Below are 23,673 nucleotides of genomic sequence, written 5' to 3' on the forward strand. Positions count from 1 at the left end.
CCCGAGCAGCTACCGCTGCGAGAGCCCTCTTGTTTTTCTCCAGATTATTATTATTATTATTATTATTATTATTTACTGTGCAGCGCTTTTCCATTTTTGAGGGCCTAAACATGCACGAAAAGTCACCAAAATTTGCACATTTGTCGGGCCCGGTGAAAAATTGGATATTTTTGTGTTTCCCAAAACAATGCAAAAAAAATGGCTCTGCAGCGCCACCTAAGGTCGAAAAAGTGCACCTGGTCCCGGCCCGTTTGACCTAGAGCTACGAAAATTTTTAGGCATATGTAGGACCTAGAGACCTACAAAAAAGTCAGCGCGAGCCATGTGCTCAGATGTACAGAAAAAGAGTTATGAATTTTTGAATGTGCATTTTTGGCCCATTTTTGCACGTTTGCAGGTCCCAAACTGCTCCTTGTTTCTCCTAAACGCTTTACTCAATCGCCTTCAAATTTGCTGTGGTTCATATTCACACATAGGGGCACAAGTGGGCCAAATTTGGTGCAGATCCGCTGACATATATGATAGGGGCGTGGCTTCAAATTATGTGTTCAATTTTTCCTTCGCCAAGAGGGACAAAAACCTTAATAACTTTGATGTACTAGCTTAAAAAAATCTAAAACTTCATAGACACATGGAAACTTATGTTTTTAACACCTTTAAAAACAGTTTTTTTAAATACCTACTAGCGCCGCCTAGTGGTTGATTAAAATGTCATTTTTTACACTTTCATGTATTGTGCTCAGTCTGTTTGAGTAAAACAAGTGAAAATTGGTCAGAATATCATGAAGACATGGAATATTAAGATTTTAAAATTTTATGACTTTTCGATAATGGGCGTGGTCTGCACGCCACTTCAAAGTCAGATGACTCGCCAAAACGAAAAAAGTGGCTGTAATTGGCCCCAAAATGGCCTTATGAGTGGAAAATAGCCTCTCACTCCCGGCTCGTTTGACCTACAGCTACAAAATTTTGTAGCCTTATGTAGGACCTCGAGCCCTACAAAAAAGTCAACGCGAGCCATATGCTCAGATGTACAGAAAGAGAGTTATGAATTTTTGAATGTGCACTTTTGGCCCGTTTTTGCTCATTTGCAGGTCCCGAACTGCTCCTTTTTTCTCCCAAACGCTTGACCCGATCGACTTCAAATTTGCTGTGATGTTTTATCTGACTGTGAGGCAAAATTGTTCAAATTTTCGTGACAATCCGCAATCAAATATGTTAAGGGCGGGGCTTCATATTGTGCCTTTGATGATTACTTTGCCACATGTGAAACAAACCTTTATAACTCAGCTTTCTAAGCTTGGAAAAATCTGAAACTTCACAGACACATGAAGACTCAAGCCCTTAACACATGTTTTAAAAAAAATCTTCAATTGCTTATAAAGCCACCTAGTGGCAAACAAAAATGTCAGTCTGATGTCTCGCGAAAACGAACAAAGTTGCTGTATTTGGACCCAGATGGTCTTATCTTTTCTAAACTTCATGTATTTAATGGGTTTCCAATGCGAAATACACCTATCAACGTATTTTTTGTTATAGTGCGAGCGCCACCTAGTGGCAGCCAAAAATATAGCATTTTTTAAACGTTTTTAAGTGTTTAGCTGAGCCCTTTGAAGTAATATCGCTGAAATTACGTCTGAAAAGCCTCTAGACAGCCTTGCTGACCTCCACCAAATTTTACTAAGTTTCGATAATGGGCGTGGCCTCTACGACCATTTTCATTCCGAAGCTTTATCTGTCCAGTAAAAGTTGCTGTAATTTGACCCAGATGCTCTGATCTTCTCACAATTTCACACATTGGATGAAAATATTCTCCTGAACATATCGACAAAAATATATTCCAGTTTAAAGCTAGCGCCACCTAGTGGCTGCAAAAAATGTCATTAGTCGAAAGATTACAGTCAATCCTGTTTATTTTGACCTACAGCTATGAAAATTTGTAGGCAAATGAAGGACTGCAAGGCCTACAAAAAAGTCAACAGAAGTGATGTGCTAGGATGTAGAGAAAAATTGTTATGAATTTTTTTAATGTGCAGTTTTGTCCCATTCTTAGACATTAGCTGGTCTCAAACTAGTGCCTTTTTCTCTTAAACGATTCACCCCATTACCTTCAACTTTGGCATGAATCATTATCCAACTGAGGGGCACACATAGTCCAAATATCGTGAAGATCTCTTGACATAAAAGATGGGGGCGGAGCTTCAAATTATGTTTAATACTTCCTTTGCCAAGAGTGACAAAAATCTTAATAACTCAGCTATGACAGCTTCAAACCATCTGAAACTTTCCTGGGCCTTTAAAAGTAATGCAATAATACAGCTATGTCATAAACTTTCAAATCATTTACAGCGCCACCCAGTGGCGGACAAAAATCTCATTTTTTATACTTTTATGTACTGTGAAATGCCTGTTTGCCTAAATGAACTAAAAAATGGTCAGAAAAGCTATGACACATTGGAACATTAAGGTTCTCAACTTTTATGACTTTTCATTAAAGGGCGTGGCCTCTATGCAAACTCAAAGTCTGATGTCTCCCCAAAACGGTAAAAGTTGCTGTAATTGGACCTAGATGATCTGATGTTTGCAAAACTTCATATATGGGATGGGAGTCCAATGTGAAACACACCTACAAGCCTATTTTTTATCATAGTACGAGCGCCACCTAGTGGTAGCAAAAAATATAGCAAATCCTTCATGTTTTTATGTACTCTGCTGAGCCCCTTGAAGTGATATCCCTTAAATGTTTTCTGAAAAGCCAGTGGCCATGCCTTATCCCCCCCACAAATCAGTACAATGTTTCGACAGTGGGTGTGGCCTATATGGCATTGAAAGTCACAAAATTGGAACAATAAAAGCTGCAGTAACTCCACACACATTGTCCCACCTTGTCTAAATTTTACATATTTGGTAATAGTCCTGCACTGAAGTGCTCTACAACAAATTTTTCATCATTCATAGTCCTTGTTCATACCCCGACCTGTTCATACCCCAACGTGCACAGGTCTGCGAGGGCCCTTTATAGCTGCTTGCAGCTCTAGTTATTATTATTATTTACTGTGCAGCGCTTTTCCATTTTTGAGGGCCTAAACATGCACGAAAAGTCACCAAAATTTGCACATTTGTCGGGCCCGGTGAAAAATTGGATATTTTTGTGTTTCCCAAAACAATGCAAAAAAAATGGCTCTGCAGCGCCACCTAAGGTCGAAAAAGTGCACCTGGTCCCGGCCCGTTTGACCTAGAGCTACGAAAATTTTTAGCCATATGTAGGACCTAGAGACCTACAAAAAAGTCAGCGCGAGCCATGTGCTCAGATGTACAGAAAAAGAGTTATGAATTTTTGAATGTGCATTTTTGGCCCATTTTTGCACGTTTGCAGGTCCCAAACTGCTCCTTGTTTCTCCCAAACGCTTTACTCAATCGCCTTCAAATTTGCTGTGGTCCATATTCACACATAGGGGCACAAGTGGGCAAAATTTGGTGCAGATCCGCTGACATATATGATAGGGGCGTGGCTTCAAATTAGGTGTTCAATTTTTCCTTCGCCAAGAGTGACAAAAACCTTAATAACTTTGATGTACTAGCTTAAAAAAATCTAAAACTTCATAGACACATGGAAACTTATGTCTTTAACACCTTTAAAAAAAGTTTTTTTAAATACCTACTAGCGCCGCCTAGTGGTTGATTAAAATGTCATTTTTTACACTTTCATGTATTGTGCTCAGTCTGTTTGAGTAAAACAAGTGAAAATTGGTCAGAATATCATGAAGACATGGAATATTAAGATTTTAAAATTTTATGACTTTTCGATAATGGGCGTGGTCTGCACGCCACTTCAAAGTCAGATGACTCGCCAAAACGAAAAAAGTGGCTGTAATTGGCCCCAAAATGGCCTTATGAGTGGAAAATAGCCTCTCACTCCCGGCTCGTTTGACCTACAGCTACAAAATTTTGTAGCCTTATGTAGGACCTCGAGCCCTACAAAAAAGTCAGCGCGAGCCATATGCTCAGATGTACAGAAAGAGAGTTATGAATTTTTGAATGTGCACTTTTGGCCCGTTTTTGCTCATTTGCAGGTCCCGAACTGCTCCTTTTTTCTCCCAAACGCTTGACCCGATCGACTTCAAATTTGCTGTGATGTTTTATCTGACTGTGAGGCAAAATTGTTCAAATTTTCGTGACAATCCGCAATCAAATATGTTAAGGGCGGGGCTTCATATTGTGCCTTTGATGATTACTTTGCCACATGTGAAACAAACCTTTATAACTCAGCTTTCTAAGCTTGGAAAAATCTGAAACTTCACAGACACATGAAGACTCAAGCCCTTAACACATGTTTTAAAAAAAATCTTCAATTGCTTATAAAGCCACCTAGTGGCAAACAAAAATGTCAGTCTGATGTCTCGCGAAAACGAACAAAGTTGCTGTATTTGGACCCAGATGGTCTTATCTTTTCTAAACTTCATGTATTTAATGGGTTTCCAATGCGAAATACACCTATCAACGTATTTTTTGTTATAGTGCGAGCGCCACCTAGTGGCAGCCAAAAATATAGCATTTTTTAAACGTTTTTAAGTGTTTAGCTGAGCCCTTTGAAGTAATATCGCTGAAATTACGTCTGAAAAGCCTCTAGACAGCCTTGCTGACCTCCACCAAATTTTACTAAGTTTCGATAATGGGCGTGGCCTCTACGACCATTTTCATTCCGAAGCTTTATCTGTCCAGTAAAAGTTGCTGTAATTTGACCCAGATGCTCTGATCTTCTCACAATTTCACACATTGGATGAAAATATTCTCCTGAACATATCGACAAAAATATATTCCAGTTTAAAGCTAGCGCCACCTAGTGGCTGCAAAAAATGTCATTAGTCGAAAGATTACAGTCAATCCTGTTTGGTTTGACCTACAGCTATGAAAATTTGTAGGCAAATGAAGGACTGCAAGGCCTACAAAAAAGTCAATAGAAGTGATGTGCTAGGATGTACAGAAAAATTGTTATGAATTTTTTTAATGTGCAGTTTTGTCCCATTCTTAGACATTAGCTGGTCTCAAACTAGTGCCTTTTTCTCTTAAACGATTCACCCCATTACCTTCAACTTTGGCATGAATCATTATCCAACTGAGGGGCACACATAGTCCAAATATCGTGAAGATCTCTTGACATAAAAGATGGGGGCGGAGCTTCAAATTATGTTTAATACTTCCTTTGCCAAGAGTGACAAAAATCTTAATATCTCAGCTATGAAAGCTTCAAACCATCTGAAACTTTCCTGGGCCTTTAAAAGTAATGCAATAATACAGCTATGTCATAAACTTTCAAATCATTTACAGCGCCACCCAGTGGCGGACAAAAATCTCATTTTTTATACTTTTATGTACTGTGAAATGCCTGTTTGACTAAAAGAACTCAAAAATGGTCAGAAAAGCTATGACACATTGGAACATTAAGGTTCTCAACTTTTATGACTTTTCATTAAAGGGCGTGGCCTCTATGCCAACTCAAAATCCGATGTCTCGCGAAAACGGTAACAGTTGCTGTAATTGGACCTAGACGATCTGGTATTTTTAAAACTTCATATATGGGATGGGAGTCCAATGTGAAACACACTTACAAGCCTATTTTTTAATCATAGTACGAGCGCCACCTAGTGGCAACAAAAAATATATCACATCCTTAATGTTTTTATGTACTCTGCTGAGCCCCTTGAAGTGACATCCCTTAAATGTTTTTTGAAAAGCCAGTGGCCATGCCTTATGCCCTCCACAAATCAGTACGATGTTTCGACAGTGAATGTGGCCTATATCGCATTGAAAGTCACAAAATTGGAACAATAAAAGCTGCAGTAACTCCACCCACATTGTCCCACCTTGTCTAAATTTGACATATTTGGTAATAGTCCTGCACTGAAGGGATCTACAACTAATTTTTCATCATTCATAGTCCTTGTTCATACCCCGACCTGTTCATACCCCAACGTGCACAGGTCTGCGAGGGCCCTTTATAGCTGCTTGCAGCTCTAGTTATTATTATTATTTACTGTGCAGCGCTTTTCCATTTTTGAGGGTCTAAACATGCACGAAAAGTCACCAAAATTTGCACATTTGTCGGGGCTGGTGAAAAATTGGATATTTTTGATTTTCCCAAACTAATGCAAAAACAATGGCTCTGCAGCGCCACCTAAGGTTGAAAAAGTGCACCTGGTCCCGGCCCATTTGACCTAGAGCTACGAAAATTTTTAGGCATATGAAGGGCCTAGAGACCTACAAAAAAGTCAGCGCGAGCCATGTGCTCAGATGTACAGAAAAAGAGTTATGAATTTTTGAATGTGCATTTTTGGCCCATTTTTGCACGTTTGCAGGTCCCAAACTGCTCCTTGTTTCTCCTAAACGCTTTACTCAATCGCCTTCAAATTTGCTGTGGTCCATATTCACACATAGGGGCACAACTGGGCAAAATTTGGTGCAGATCCGCTGACATATATGATAGGGGCGTGGCTTCAAATTATGTGTTCAATTTTTCCTTCGCCAAGAGGGACAAAAACCTTAATAACTTTGATGTACTAGCTTAAAAATATCTAAAACTTCATAGACACATGGAAACTTATGTCTTTAACACCTTTAAAAAAAGTTTTTTTAAATAACTACTAGCGCCGCCTAGTGGTTGAATAAAATGTCATTTTTTACACTTTCATGTATTGTGCTCAGTCTGCTTGAGTAAAACAAATAAAAATTGGTCAGAATATCATTAAGACATGGAATATTAAGGTTTTAAAATTTTACGACTTTTCGATAATGGGCGTAGTCTGCACGCCACCTCAAAGTCAGATGACTCGCCAAAACGAAAAAAGTGGCTGTAATTGGCCCCAAAATGGCCTTATGAGTGGAAAATAGCCTCTCACTCCCGGCCCGTTTGACCTAGAGCTCCAAAAATTTGTAGCCTTATGTAGGACCTCGAGCCCTACAAAAAAGTCAGCGCGAGCCATATGCTCAGATGTACAGAAAGAGAGTTATGAATTTTTGAATGTGCACTTTTGGCCCGTTTTTGCTCATTTGCAGGTCCCCAACTGCTCCTTTTTTCTCCCAAACGCTTGACCTAATCGACTTCAAATTTGCTGTGATGTTTTATCTGACTGTGAGGCACAATTGTTCAAATTTTTGTGACGATCCGCCATCAAATTTGTTGGGGGCGGGGCTTCATATTATGCCTTTGATGTTTACTTTGCCACATGTGAGACAAACCTTTATAACTCAGCTTTACAAGCTTGGAAAAATCTGAAACTTCACAGACACATGGAGACTTAAGCCTTTAACACATGTGTTTAAAAATATCTTGAATTGCTTATAAGGCCACCTAGTGGCAAACAAAAATGTCAGTCTGATGTCTCGCAAAAACGAACAAAGTTGCTGTGTTTGGACCCAGATAGTCTTTTCTTTTCTAAACTTCATATATTTGATGGGTTTCCAATGCGGAATACACCTATCATCGTATTTTTTGTTATAGTGCGAGCGCCACCTAGTGGCAGCCAAAAACATAGCATTTTTTAAACGTTTTTATGTTTTTAGCTGAGCCCTTTGAAGTAATATCGCTGAAATTAAGTCTGAAAAGCCTCTAGACAGTCCTGCTGTCCACCAAATTTTACGAAGTTTCGATAATGGGCGTGGCCTCTACGACCATTTTCATTCCGAAGCTTTATCTGTCCAGTAAAAGTTGTTGTAATTTGACCCAGATGATCTGATCTTCTCACAATTTCACATATTGGATGAAAATATTCTCCTGAACATATCGACAAAAATATATTCCAGTTTAAAGCTAGCGCCACCTAGTGGCTGCAAAAAATGTTATTAGTCGAATGATTACAGTCAATCCTGTTTGGTTTGACCTACAGCTATGAAACTTTGTAGGCTAATGAACGACTGTAAGACCTACAAGAAAGTCAATAGAAGTGATGTGCAAGGATGTACAGAAAAATTTTTATGAATTTTTTTAATGTGCAGTTTTGTCCCATTCTTAGACATTAGCTGGTCTCAAACTAGTGCCTTTTTCTCTTAAACGATTCACCCCATTACCTTCAACTTTGGCATGAATCATTATCCAACTGAGGGGCACACATAGTCCAAATATCGTGAAGATCTCTTGACATAAAAGATGGGGGCGGAGCTTCAAATGATGTTTAATACTTCCTTCGCCAAGAGTGACAAAAATCTTAATAACTCAGCTATGACAGCTTCAAACCATCTGAAACTTTCCTGGGCCTTTAAAAGTAATGCAATAATACAGCTATGTGATGAACTTTCAAATCATTTACAGCGCCACCCAGTGGCGGACAAAAATCTCATTTTTTATACTTTTATGTACTGTGAAATGCCTGTTTGACTAAATCAACTAAAAAATGGTCAGAAAAGCTATGACACATTGGAACATTAAGGTTCTCAACTTTTACCCCGACCTGTTCATACCCCAACGTGCACAGGTCTGCGAGGGCCCTTTATAGCTGCTTGCAGCTCTAGTTCTTATTATTAGGGCCCGAGCAGCTACCGCTGCGAGAGCCCTCTTGTTTTTCTCCAGATTATTATTATTATTATTATTATTATTATTATTATTATTTAATGTGCAGCGCTTTTCCATTTTTGAGGGCCTAAACATGCACGAAAAGTTTTTTTAAATAACTACTAGCGCCGCCTAGTGGTTGAATAAAATGTCATTTTTTACACTTTCATGTATTGTGTTAAGTCTGCTTGAGTAAAACAAATAAAAATTGGTCAGAATATCATTAAGACATGGAATATTAAGGTTTTAAAATTTTACGACTTTTCGATAATGGGCGTAGTCTGCACGCCACCTCAAAGTCAGATGACTCGCCAAAACGAAAAAAGTGGCTGTAATTGGCCCCAAAATGGCCTTATGAGTGGAAAATAGCCTCTCACTCCCGGCCCGTTTGACCTAGAGCTCCAAAAATTTGTAGCCTTATGTAAGACCTCGAGCCCTACAAAAAAGTCAGCGTGAGCCATGTGCTCAGATGTACAGAAAGAGAGTTATGAATTTTTGAATGTGCACCTTTGGCCTGTTTTTGCTCATTTGCAGGTCCCGAACTGCTCCTTTTTTCTCCCAAACGCTTGACCCGATCAACTTCAAATTTGCTGTGATGTTTTATCTGACTGTGAGGCACAATTGTTCAAATTTTTGTGACGATCCGCCATCAAATATGTTGGGGGCGGGGCTTCATAATATGCCTTTGATGATTACTTTGCCACATGTGAAATAAACCTTTATAACTCAGCTTTACAAGCTTGGAAAAATCTGAAACTTCACACACACATGAAGACTTAAGCCTTTAACACATGTGTTTCAAAAGATCTTCAATTGCTAATAAGGCCACCTAGTGGCAAACAAAATTGTCAGTCTGATTTCTCGCCAAAACGAACAAAGTTGCTGTATTTGGACCCAGATGGTGTTTTCTTTTCTAAACTTCATATATTTGATGGGTTTCCAATGCGAAATACACCTATCAACGTATTTTTTGTTATAGTGCGAGCGCCACCTAGTGGCAGCCAAAAATATAGCAATTTTTAAACGTTTTTATGTGTTTAGCGGAGCCCTTTGATGTACTATCGCTGCAATTAAGTCTGAAAAGCCTCTAGACAGCCCTGCTGACCTTCACCAAATTTTACGAAGTTTCGATAATGGGCGTGGCCTCTATGACCATTTTCATTCCGAAGCTTTATCTGTCCAGTAAAAGTTGCTGTAATTTGACCCAGATGATCTGATCTTCTCACAATTTCACACATTGGATGAAAATATTCTCCCGAACATATCGACAAAAATATATTCCAGTTTAAAGCTAGCGCCACCTAGTGGCTGCAAAAAATGTCATTAGTCGAAAGATTACAGTCAATCCTGTTTGGTTTGACCTACAGCTATGAAACTTGGTAGGCAAATGGAGGACTGTAAGACCTACAAAAAAGTTAGTAGAAGTGATGTGCTAGGATGTACAGATAAATTGTTATGAATTTTTTTTAATGTGCAGTTTTGTCCCATTCTTAGACATTAACTGGTCTCAAACTAGTGCCTTTTTCTCTTAAACGATTCACCCCATTACCTTCAACTTTGGCATGAATCATTATCCAAATAAGGGGCACACAAAGTCCAAATATTGTGAAGATCTCTTGACATAAAAGATGGGGGCGGAGCTTCAAATTATGTTTAATACTTCCTTCGCCAAGAGTGACAAAAATCTTAATAACTCAGCTATGACAGCTTCAAACCATCTGAAACTTTCCTGGGCCTTTAAAAGTCATGCAATAATACAGCTATGTGATAAACTTTCAAATCATTTACAGCGCCACGCAATGGCGGACAAAAATCTCATTTTTTATACCTTTATGTAATGTGAAATGCCTGTTTGACTAAATGAACTCAAAAATGGTCAGAAAAGCTATGACACAATAGAACATTAAACCTCTCAACTTTTATGACTTTTCATTAAAGGGCGTGGCCTCTATGCCAACTCAGTCTGATGTCTCGCCAAAACGGTAAAAGTTGCTGTAATTGGACCTAGACGATCTGATATTTTTAAAATTTCGTATATGGGATGGGAGTCCAATGTGAAACACACCTACAAGCCTATTTTTTATCATAGTACGAGCGCCACCTAGTGGCAGCAAAAAAAATTAGCAAATCCTTAATGTTTTTATGTACTCTGCTGAGCCCCTTGAAGTGATATCCCTTAAATGTTTTCTGAAAAGCCAGTGGCCATGCCTTATGCCCTCCACAAATCGGTACGATGTTCGACAGTGGGTGTGGCCTATATGGCATTGAAAGTCACAAAATTGGAACAATAAAAGCTGCAATAACTCCACACACATTGTCCCACCTTGTCTAAATTTTACATATTTGGTAAGAGTCCTGCACTAAAGTCATCTACAACTACTTTTTCATCATTTATAGTCCTTGTTCATACCCCGACCTGTTCATACCCCAACGTGCACAGGTCTGCGAGGGCCCTTTATAGCTGCTTGCAGCTCTAGTTATTATTATTATTTACTGTGCAGCGCTTTTCCAATTTTGAGGGCCTAAACATGCACGAAAAGTCACCAAAATTTGCACATTTGTCGGGCCCGGTGAAAAATTGGATAATTTTGTGTTTCCCAAAACAATGCAAAAAAAATGGCTCTGCAGCGCCACCTAAGGTTGAAAAAGTGCACCTGGTCCCGGCCCGTTTCACCTAGAGCTACGAAAGTTTTTAGGCATATGTAGGACCTAGAGACCTACAAAAAAGTCAGCGCGAGCCATGTGCTCAGATGTACAGAAAAAGAGTTATGATTTTTTGAATGTGCATTTTTGGCCCATTTTTGCACGTTTGCAGGTCCCAAACTGCTCTTTGTTTCTCCTAAACGCTTTACTCAATCGCCTTCAAATTTGCTGTGGTCAATATTCACACATAGGGGCACAACTGGGCAAAATTTGGTGCAGATCCGCTGACATATATGATAGGGGCGTGGCTTCAAATTATGTGTTCAATTTTTCCTTCGCCAAGAGTGACATAAACCTTAATAACTTTGATGTACTAGCTTAAAAAAATCTAAAACTTCATATACACATGGAAACTTATGTCTTCAACACCGTTGAAAAAAGTTTTTTTTAAATACCATCTAGCGCCGCCTAGTGGTTGAATAAAATGTCATTTTTTACACTTTCATGTATTGTGCTCAGTCTGTTTGAGTACAACAAATGAAAATTGGTCAGAATATCAATAAGACATGGAATATTAAGATTTTAAAATTTTACGACTTTTCGATAATGGGCGTAGTCTGCACGCCACCTCAAAGTCAGATGACTCGCCAAAACGAAAAAAGTGGCTGTAATTGGCCCCAAAATGGCCTTATGAGTGGAAAATAGCCTCTCACTCCCGGCCCGTTTGACCTAAAGCTACAAAAATTTGTAGCCTTATGTAGGACCTCAAGCCCTACAAAAAAGTCAGCGCGAGCCATGTGCTCATATGTACAGAAAGAGAGTTATGAATTTTTGAATGTGCACTTTTGGCCCGTTTTTGCTCATTTGCAGGTCCCGAACTGCTCCTTTTTTCTCCCAAATGCTTGACCCGATCGACTTCAAATTTGCTGTGATGTTTTATCTGACTGTGAGGCACAATTGTTCAAATTTTTGTGACGATCCGCCTTCAAATATGTTGGGGGCGGGGCTTTATATTATGCCTTTGATGATTACTTTGCCACATGTGAAACAAACCTTTATAACTCAGCTTTACAAGCTTAGAAAAATCTGAAACTTCACAGACACATGGAGACTCAAGCCCTTAACACAAGTGTTTAAACAAATCTTCAATTGCTTGTGAGGCCATCTAGTGGCAAACAAAAATGTCAGTCTGATGTCTCGCCAAAACGAACAAAGTTGCTGTGTTTGGTCCCAGATGGTCTTATCTTTTCTAAACTTCATATATTTGATGGGTTTCTAATGCGGAATACACCTATCAACGTATTTTTTGTTATAGTGCGAGCGCCACCTAGTGGCACCCAAAAATATAGCAATTTTTAAACGTTTTTAAGTGTTTAGCTGAGCCCTTTGAAGTAATATCGCTGAAATTAAGTCTGAAAAGCCTCTAGACAGCCTTGATGACCTCCACCAAATTTTACGAAGTTTCGATAATGGGCGTGGCCTCTACGACCATTTTCAGTCCGAAGCTTTATCTGTCCAGTAAAAGTTGTTGTAATTTGACCCAGATGATCTGATCTTCTCACAATGTCACACATTGGATGAAAATATTCTCCTGAACATATCGACAAAAATATATTCCAGTTTAAAGCTAGCGCCACCTAGTGGCTGCAAAAAATGTCATTAGTCGAAAGATTACAGTCAATCCTGTTTGGTTTGACCTACAGCTATGAAAATTTGTAGGCAAATGAAGGACTGCAAGGCCTACAAAAAAGTCAATAGAAGTGATGTGCTAGGATGTACAAAAAAATTGTTATGAATTTTTTTAATGTGCAGTTTTGTCCCATTCTTAGACATTAGCTGGTCTCAAACTAGTGCCTTTTTCTCTTAAACGATTCACCCCATTACCTTCAACTTTGGCATGAATCATTATCCAACTGAGGGGCACACATAGTCCAAATATCGTGAAGATCTCTTGACATAAAAGATGCGGGCGGAGCTTCAAATTATGTTTAATACTTCCTTCGCCAAGAGTGACAAAAATGTTAATAACTCAGCTATGACAGCTTCAAACCATCTGAAACTTTCCTGAGACTTTAAAAGTCATGGAATAATACAGCTATGTGATAAACCTTCAAATCATTTACAGCGCCACCCAGTGGCAGACAAAAATCTCATTTTTTATACTTTTATGTACTGTGAAATGCCTGTTTGACTAAATGAACTAAAAAATGGTCAGAAAAGCTATGACACATTGGAACATTAAGGTCCTCAACTTTTATGACTTTTCATTAAAGGGCGTGGCCTCTATCCAAACTCAAAGTCTGATGTCTCCCCAAAACGGTAAAAGTTGCTGTAATTGGACCTAGATCTGATGTTTGCAAAACTTCATATATGGGATGGGAGTCCAATGTGAAACACACCTACAAGCCTATTTTTTATCATAGTACGAGCGCCACCTAGTGGCAGCAAAAAATATAGCAAATCCTTAATGTTTTTATGTACTCTGCTGAGCCCCTTGAAGTGATATATCCCTTAAATGTTTTCTGAAAAGCCAGTGGCCATGCCTTATGCCCCCCACAAATCAGTACAATGTTTCGACAGTGGGTGTGGCCTATATGGCATTGAAAGTCACAAAATTTGAACAATAAAAGCTGCAGTAACTCCACACACATTGTCCCACCTTGTCTAAATTTTACATATTTGGTAAGAGTCCTGCACTGAAGTCATCTACAACAAATTTTTCATCATTCATAGTCCTTGTTCATACCCCGACCTGTTCATACCCCAACGTGCACAGGTCTGCGAGGGCCCTTTATAGCTGCTTGCAGCTCTAGTTATTATTATTATTTACTGTGCAGCGCTTTTCCATTTTTGAGGGCCTAAACATGCACGAAAAGTCACCAAAATTTGCACATTTGCCGGGCCCGGTGAAAAATTTGATAGTTTTGTGTTTCCCGAACAATGCAAAAAAAATGGCTGTGCAGCGCCACCTAAGGTCGAAAAAGTGCACCGGGTCCCGGCCTGTTTGACCTACAGCTACGAAAATTTTTAGGCATATGTAGGACCGAGAGACCTACAAAAAAGTCAGCGCGAGCCATGTGCTCAGATGTACAGAAAAAGAGTTATGAATTTTTGAATGTGCATTTTTGGCCCATTTTTGCACATTTGCAGGTCCAAAACTGCTCCTTGTTTCTCCTTAACGCTTTACCCAATCGCCTTTAAATTTGCTGTGGTCTATAATTCGACATAGGGGCACAATTGGGCAAAATTTGGTGCAGATCCGCTGACATATATGATAGGGGCGTGGCTTCAAATTATGTGTTCAATTTTTCCTTCGCCACGAGTGAGTTATTAAGTCAAAATGCCTGTTTGACTAAATGAACTCAAAAATGGTCAGAAAAGCTATGACACATTGGAACATTTAGGTTCTCAACTTTTATGACTTTTCATTAAAGGGCGTGGCCTCTATGCCAACTCAAAATCCGATGTCTCGCGAAAACGGTAAAAGCTGCTGTAATTGGACCTAGACCATCTGATATTTTTAAAACTTCGTATATGGAATGGGAGTCCAATGTGAAACACACCTACAAGCCTATTTTTTATCATAGTACGAGCGCCACCTAGTGGCAGCAACAATATAGCAAATCCTTAATGTTTTTATATACTCTGCTGAGCCCCTTGAAGTGATATCCCTTAAATGTTTTCTGAAAAGCCAGTGGCCATGCCTTATTCCCTCCACATATCAGTACGATGTTTCGACAGTGGGTGTGGCCTATATGGCATTATAAGTCACAAAATTGGAACAATAAAAGCTGCAGTAACTCCACCCACCTTGTCCCACCTTGTCTAAATTTTACATATTTGGTAAGAGTCCTGCACTGAAGTCATCTACAACTACTTTTTCATCGTTATTAGTCCTTGTTCATACCCCGACCTGTTCATACCCCAACGTGCACAGGTCTGTGAGGGCCCTTTATAGCTGCTTGCAGCTCTAGTTATTATTATTATTCTCCAAAGTAAATCGTAAATGTGAGGGCCTAAACATGCATGAAAAGTCACCAAAATTTGCACACTCATCGGGCCTGCTGTAAAATTAGGTATTTTGGTGTTTTCATACATAAAATCTAAAAAAATTATTTTTAGCGCCACCTAGAGTCGAACACTTCTCCGGGGTCACGGCCAGTTTCACCTAGAGCTTTGAAATTTTTTAGGCATATATAGCACCTCAAGACCTACAAAAAAGTTAGAGAACACCATATGCTAGGATGTACAGAACCAGAGCTATGAATTTTTTTATTTGCCTTTTAGGACCATTTTTGGATGTTTGCACGTAGCAAATTCTTCTTTATAGCTCCTAAACAATTAAGCCGATCAACTTTAAATTTGGCGTGCTCCAATATCACGCTTAGGGCCACGTTTGGGTGAAATTTCGTGAAGATCGGCCAACATATATGATGGGGGCGGGGCTTTAAATTATTTGTGTCAAATTTCCTTCGCCGAGAGCAACAAAAACCTTAATAACTCCAATGTGCAAGCTTCAAAAAAATCTGACACTTTACAGAAAATTTACTAGTTATGTCCTTAAAAAATCTGCATGATAAATTTTAAAACTATTCACAGCGCCACCTAGTTACAGACAAAAATGTCATTTTTTAAACTTTCATGTATTGTGCAAAGCCCAAAAGAGTAAATGGACAGAAAATTTGTACAAATAGCATTGAGACTTAGATAAAATGGGTTTTCAAATTTCACGGCTTTGTGATTAGGGTGATGGTCTGTATGCCACCTCAAAGTCAGAGTTTGCCCAAATCAGCAAAACTTGCTGTAATTAAGCCCAGATGATCCTTCAAACAGCAGCCCCTTCTTTCCCGTTTGACCTCGAGCTACGAATTTTTTTATGCATATGTAGGACCTCAAGACCTACAAAAACATTATAGAGCAGCATATGTTAGGATGTACAGAACCAGAGTTATCAATAGTTGAATGTAGAATTTGGCCCGATTTTCTACATTTTTCGGTACCAAAACCCTTGACCCAATCAACTTTACATTTGGCGTGCCCCATTATCTAACATAGGGGAACATTTGGGAAAAATTTTGTGAAGATCGGCCAACATAAATGATGGGGGTGGGGCTTCAAAATACGTGTTTTAAACTCAAATTTCATTCGCCATGAGCAACAAAAACCCTAATAACTCCAATGTGCAAGTTTTAAAAAATCTGAAACTTTACAGATATTTTACTCATCATAGCTTTAAAATACATGCATGGTTGATTATCAACTTAATGATAGCGCCACCTAGTCACAGACAAAAATGTCAATTTTTAAACTTTCATGTGTTGTGCTAAGCCCGTCAGAGTAAATGTACTGATGATTTGTCCGAATAGCATCGAGACTTAGAGATTAAAGGTATCCAAATTTTATGACTTTATGATAAAGTGGGTGGTCTGTATGCAACCCCAAATTCGGAGTTTGCTCAAGTCATCTAAACTTACTGTAATTGAGCCCAGGTGATCATAAAATAAGAGTCAGTTCTGACCCGTTTGACCTAGAGCTACGAAATTTTATATGTATATGTAAGACCTCAAGACCTACAAAAACATCATAGAGCGCCATATGTTAGGATGTACAGAACCAGAGTTATCAATTGTTGAATGTAGCATTTGGCCAGATTTTGTACATTTTTCAGTACCAAAACCCTGGACCCGATCAAATTCACATTTGAGGTGCTCCATTACCTGACAGAGTAACACCATTGGGCAAAATTTCATCAAGGTAGGCTAACCTATATGATGGGGGCGGGGCTTCAAAATACTTGAATCATATTTCCTATGCCACCAGTGTTAAAAAGCTTAATATTTCAGTTTTTGCACTGTGCTAATCCTGTTTGAGCAATTTAATGGTACCAATAGCGACACCTGGTGCCTGACAAAAGAGATAGTTTTTACACTTTCATGTTCTTTGCTTTGCTGCTTTCAGCAAATTCACTGAAAATTAGTCAGGAGAATATTGAGACAAAGCGAACATTATGAATCTCAAGTTTCATTACTTCAAATTTGGGCCTGGCCTTTACATTGCCTCAAAGTCCGATGTCTAGCCAGACCGGTAAAACTTAATGTAATTGGACCAAGATGATCTTCTTTAAATTTCATTTTTGGAGTACAATGCCAAACACACTTTTTTTGCTCGTAGTGCGGGCGCCACCTGGTGGCAGCAAAAAATTACATTTTCATTTATAGGTACCTTGTTGAGCCTGTCAAAGTAATATTACTGAAGTTTTTTCAGACAGGCCTTCAGAAACGCTTAATTTCTTCCATCAAATATTATGATGTCTTGATCATGGCCGTGGCCTATTCAGCAGTGCTCATCCATTTATCGTAACAGTAAATGCTGATGCAGTTTGTCCCAGATGATCTCATCTTTTCACGACTTCACACGTTGATTGAAAGTCAATTCCTTCAGACATCAACAAACATATATTCCATCATAGTGCTAGAATCACCTCAGAATCACCACAGACAATAAAAATGTTACCTTTTCTAGAACATTGACCTCTACAGTTCGCCTGCATATGCACGAATACATTCATACCCAAATTTGTCCATACCTCGTAACTGTTCATCCTTCAACGTGCTCATGTCTGCAAGGGCCCGTTATAGCTGCTTGCAGCTCTAGTTTTTTTTTTTTTTTTTTTACCTTGTTGGCAAGGTAAAAAAAAGACTGATAAAACAAACAACATGTTGGAAAAAATGGCACGTTTGCGTGTGTAAACTAATATATATGCTGAATTTTGATTATATCGCCCACTTTTGGGAAATTTAAGATTGCTAACAATGTAAAACATTGACACCACGCCTTCCACGACTTCAATAAGGCAACGACAAATGATCATTTGTGATCCAAACAGTGAATTTATGATGAAGTCAATAAAACAAAATTGCTTATTGTATTATTTTAAGGTTTAGAGCTGATAGCATTCTAAGTTATTTAGAAAACAAATTTCATTATACAGGATAATTTTTTTTTAACTAGTCTGCCTCACAGTGAACATTAATGACAGTGCGGTGGAGCATCTTGATAGCTTACCACTGAAGGGGAACTAAAAGCAAACACTGCCATATTAAAATATTTATGCATTTAATTTTTGTATTAAACATGGTACATATTTCTTAATTTACTGAATATGCAGTTAATTTTTGTAAAAAATAAAATATGATTGGTATTCAAAGGAAATAAATAGAGGTGTACATTTGCTAATGTGATATTTTTGCGCAAGGTTATCATACCATCAGAATCTATTATCAGTCGATGCCTGACACAAAATCAGCTACAGAAATGAATGGATGTTTCAAGTGTGTGAACACTAACCTTATTGTGCATCACTTATACACAAGAGGTTGAATAACAGGTAAACAGAGTGGACTAACATAATCGCGCTTTCTGCACCGTATGTGTGGTCATTTGAAAAAATGCTTAGTGTGTACATTCAAACATAACACTCATTCAACATGAACAATGTCTTTTTTGAATACCGCATGACCTTTGTATGGCACAACACCATAGTTGCCACAACAGTCTGTTCAGAACATGGTTAAGTAATTTGCACACACCTCAAGTTGGGAGAAAAACTGGATTCAACAGCAGGCTCTGTAGACACATAAAGCAACACAGACATGAACTCTGGAACATTTCACTCAAAACACATATTTAGATTGTTTACTAGGGCTGTGCAATATATTTGCACAAAATACTCATTATGATAAGGTCACATACAATATATGTATCACATAAACATGCATCTAGTTTCATTGTTCTGTAATTGTATGCTTTTCTTTGACGTTCACCAATTGATGCAATCTTGAATGGGCATCACCATCCAATGCAAAGGCAACTGTATCTATGGGCTCAAAAATGATGTGTTATCAAGAACTACAGACCTCCAGGTACTTTAGCAAGTGCATTTGCAATTGGATAAATCACATCGCCAGTGAGAGTACAGAAATACTTTAGCTTGTAAGCAGACCTTAACGTTGATACAATACACATCTCGTAACCATGTCAGTAATGAATTAAAAATGTTAATTTTCACCTTTTTTTAACGTTTTTCTAAAATAATTTCCCCCAAAATATGAAGTCTGGTATGCAATTAGACAATCACTGAAAATAAAGGTGAAAACCCACTGACAATCTGCCTACTTGTCAGTACCCTTGGTCAGATAAATTAGGCAGACATAAATGGAAGAGTGAATGTTATAGAATGTAAACTAAGTGCTATGACAATTTGATCACAAGATGTCCTTAATGTGGCTATTTTATGAGGGTTGGCAGAATTGACTGTTGACTACGTTGCTGTTTTCTTTTTTATCAGACAGTGGCAAGGCTTAAAAACTTTAAAATTTGATAGTAAAAACTTCAAAATCTTAAAATTTCTAAGAGGTTTTACCTTTGACTGTTTTCAAATCAACAAGGCGTCATCAACCCATCTCTACTGTATATTTAACACACATTAATGTAGGAGCAATGTCTTGTTTTCAAAAAGCAGGTCAGAAGTCCTACAGCTAATTCTGCAGACGCAAAGAACTAAGATATAACTTGCATAATATTTTACTCAAAATACAGATGTGTGTTTTTACTAGAAATGCACAATGTATTGTAAAAAACCTCACCTTGATACGGTCACTTGCAATACGTGTAGCACTACTACATGCATTAAGTTTCATATGGAATTGAAAGCATTTAGTATCTGTCTTGGACCAGTTGATGCAATCTTTAACTTACATCACAGACAATGTGAAGGATGATCAGTACCGACAGACATGTTTATGTACTGATAGGTACCTAGGTAAAAGAGCCAATCAATTCAAGACACACAGATGGCCTCTTCAGTCACTCAGTACATTCCTTTATGAGCATGTGACACAAACCATACAGAGCAGAACTACATTATTGATACATTGGGAGCGCTTCACCTTCAAACACCTTTTTTAAACCTATGTGATATAAATTATACAATTTTACAATAAGACACACATCAATATCATCATCATATCTACATTTTTGGGCCACTTTGTGAAATTACACAAGATATTTTTTCCAGTCGAAATAAAGTTTTTTTTTTTTTTTTGGTCTGATGGTAACAGAGACAACATTTAACTGTTCAGTTCATCAATACCAATGGCAAGTATTTTTTTTAAGATTGTGTGGATGAAATTCCAATCCAATTGTACACACCTGTGCTCACTAGAATGATGAACACGTGACACAATCTACACAAAAATACATTGAAGGTCTTAATCTTGATGCACTTTTTTTTTTTGTAACGTTGCCAGATAAATTAAAACATTTACACAGTAAGACACTCATCATCAAAAGGCTGCACGATAATGTCCAAAATAATTATCACAATTATTTTGGTCACTATTTAAATCCCAATTATTCATCATGTTTTGTCAATCGTGTATTTATTGCACTTTTTTTAAAACCAGCAGTAGATAAACGAGGTGTCATGGCTTGATAAGTTAAAATGATAATAATAATAAACTAAAATAAAGTTAATGACATTTTGTAGAAATTTCCCCAAGGCATGGCAGAAACTTGGCACACAAGGCAACACACTGCGAAGTTACTTGCTGAGTGCAAACCGATGAAAAATGGAGCGAAAAATGGAGCGTAACGAGTAAAATGCGTCATCAAATTAGCACCTGTAGCACACGTGGGTTCAGCATCGTAGCATATCGCATTAAAAACATAGCAAAGTTCAATTAATAATGACTCATTATAATAACAACAAAGTGCTTATAGAACATAAACGTTACTGTTTACAGTAAGTTAGGGCAGTGTAGATAGAGCATATCCCAATATTAATATCGCAACAGCTTATACGTACTTCACTTACCTCTCACATTGCCCGGGTACAATGAACCGGAACAGGAAGAACGTGCATATAGTGACCTTTTGATGTTGCCTTCGCTGACTCTTGGAAAGTCTTGAACAAAACTTTTTTTCGAAGCGTCTTTGCACTGTAGCTACGCGAAAACATTTGTAACAATATATTATTTAGATTTGTTGCCAAAAATGATGGGCAAAATGAACAAAGACATGAAAGTGTAAAACAGTAGAGCGGCAAGTGTTATTAAAAGCGTGGGTCGGTAATAAAATATGTGATGTTCCACGCTTCCTGAAGTGTACTAACTCAAGTACAGTACTGTAGTTCGCACGAAGATTTGGATGTCATTTGCTAAACGACATCGCCACAAATGCAGCTCCACTTGTCAAAACCCAATCTTCTCTGCCTTTGCAGTGACAATTCTCTTGTCAAATGAATAACCACGAAGTGGGATAATGTCTCATTTTATGATTATTTCTTTTGCCTTAACACCCGCCCGACATCGCTGCAACTGCTTTATGCTCTTAATAGTTTCCTGTCGTCTTCACACTCTCTTCTGGTCGCGTGGTGGTTTAAAAATGCATGCACGTAAATGAAAATTACAGTCATTTAATACTTCTCACAATGCAGGAAACCGCATAACGTCGGTTGCTTTGTATCAGCAACAAAGAACTGAAAAAGAAAAAAAAAGCTGTCATTTCAACTGTCACGTGAGCAGTTTCGACATCCGTGACATTTGTGCGCTATAAGTTAATGTAAAGCGACGGGGAAAATGGACGTTATGCGGTTGCTGATGTCATTACTTGATTAACCGCTACTTTTACCAAACGTGGGTGACGCAAAAGAGCATTACTGTTGTAAGACAATGTATTTGGGGAAAAAAGATGATCATATTAATAACAACAATACTCGAGTCGAGAGGAAATTAGGATATGACAACCACTCCGCGTCGTGTCATCATCTTCCTCCCCATTACCTGTAATTTCAGGTGCAAATTATTAGACGATATCCCAGGCCTTTGGGACTTGTAACAAATACTTCTGACAATTCGAGAAATAGTGATGGCCGAGTGAGGCTTTGGAGCTCCGAATCTTTTCTCGACCGCTGATTCGTTGCTCGGAGCCTTGAAGAAACGGTTTAAGGCAGACATCTCGTGGTCATTGATTGAAGCGTAACAAAATCGTATTGAAAAGTCAAGTGACCCCCCCCCCCCCCCCATCATTTATATTTAGATGCACAAAACGCATTACAAGTCTTGAGTGCATGGTTTCTCGGCAACACAATATTATGGAATTGGGCATAGTATATGATATTGTCTATTCGTAATATATACTGTACATATAAATCTATACATTTGTCTGTCTGTCGATATATTTCTTTAACTATATATAAATATCCATATAGTTATATGTCTTTCTGATTTATTTATCTTTAAATATCTATAAAATTATCTCTTTCTGTCTTATAATGCAATGCAATCAATCGATTAGGAAACAAAATGAAACAACGATCTGAAAAACGACACAACTCCTTACGTTCAATGAAAAACATTTAACCGATCCCCGTGGACTTTCGAGCCCACGAATGAGTGAGTTTTATAGTCATATGCAAATTATACTTCATGATGAAATTCCTATTCTGTTTACTTTTACTTAAATTACTGGTGATGATAGTGTAAAATATCATGTAGTACAAAATATTATCTATCTAGATGTCATGCGACCAAACCACGCCTCGGTGCAGTGACTTGAGAACTACTTTCTGAGTTACAGCTCATGAGGCGGAACTTCGACTGTCTGTAGTCCATCACGAGCGGGAAAACAAACATCGTCCAAACTGACACCTTGGCACACAGTAAACATGTACCTTCTCAACAACAAAAAATACTACAATGAGAGCACAAAACTAGGTATAAAGCATAAAGAGCGCTGCAAAACGCGATGGATTTCCCCACAGAGCTTGTGGCGTTAGCAACGGCAAAAACATAATTTTTCTCATTTATTGGCACTGGTTCTCGAGCAATTGCACACGTCTTTAGAACAAACCGTGTCAATTCACCCCAAACAGGTTGCTGCCTATTAATTAGTCAAAAATAGCATTAGAAAATAAAATGTCACTACAGTATAGCTTTGCTGGCTTAATTGCCTTAATTGAAGTTTTGATGGCACCACGTAAATAAAACAATGAAGTGTTGGTACGTGTGGTTTCAATTAGTTGATAGTTTCCAAGGTTCAGAGGGCTTCCTCTCACATCACTAGTTGCCAGTCATTCAAGGTCTTGATGATGCAATTTCGCTCTAAAAAATTGAAAATTGGAAAGAGTGAGAGAGAGAGGAGAGAGAGAAGGGGGGGGGGGGGGGGGGGGGGGGGGCAAAAAAAATGCTGTCCAAAATCAAATTAAATTAATCCCTTAATATAAAGGTACGGTAATTATTAGAAAATATAATGAAGAAACAAGTTTCAAATATGAAGTATAGTATAGAAGTAAAAAGAAAAAAGTACTATAAATGTTCAAATTCTGAACTTTGGGAGATTATATTTAATAGTTTGGATGTTCAACATTTGGAGAGAGTCGTTTTTATTGTTCTGAGTTAACCAAGATGGCTGCCATCCTGGGTAGA

At 38.2% G+C, this 23,673-nt stretch overlaps 1 protein-coding gene across 2 annotated transcripts in view; it reads right to left on the bottom strand.

The window, feature by feature from the left end:
- Positions 1-21,406, bottom strand: part of LOC148405791 (uncharacterized) — a 58,382-nt gene extending 36,976 nt beyond the window's left edge. The window contains exons 1-2 of one of the 2 annotated variants that reach the window (XM_088407041.1): positions 21,063-21,406; positions 18,778-18,814 (exon numbers count right to left, since the gene is read on the bottom strand). The gene's annotated coding sequence lies outside the window, so the exon portion shown is untranslated. Of the gene's footprint in view, positions 1-18,777; positions 18,815-21,062 lie in introns of those variants that run through there. The other variant, XM_088407042.1, reaches the window with a different exon arrangement.
- Between the last annotated feature and the right edge of the window lie 2,267 nt (positions 21,407-23,673).

Source organism: Hippichthys cyanospilos, chromosome 22 (assembly GCF_059441005.1).
Source record: "Hippichthys cyanospilos isolate Australia breed blue-spotted pipefish chromosome 22, RoL_Hcya_1.0, whole genome shotgun sequence".
Taxonomy (NCBI): domain Eukaryota; kingdom Metazoa; phylum Chordata; class Actinopteri; order Syngnathiformes; family Syngnathidae; genus Hippichthys; species Hippichthys cyanospilos.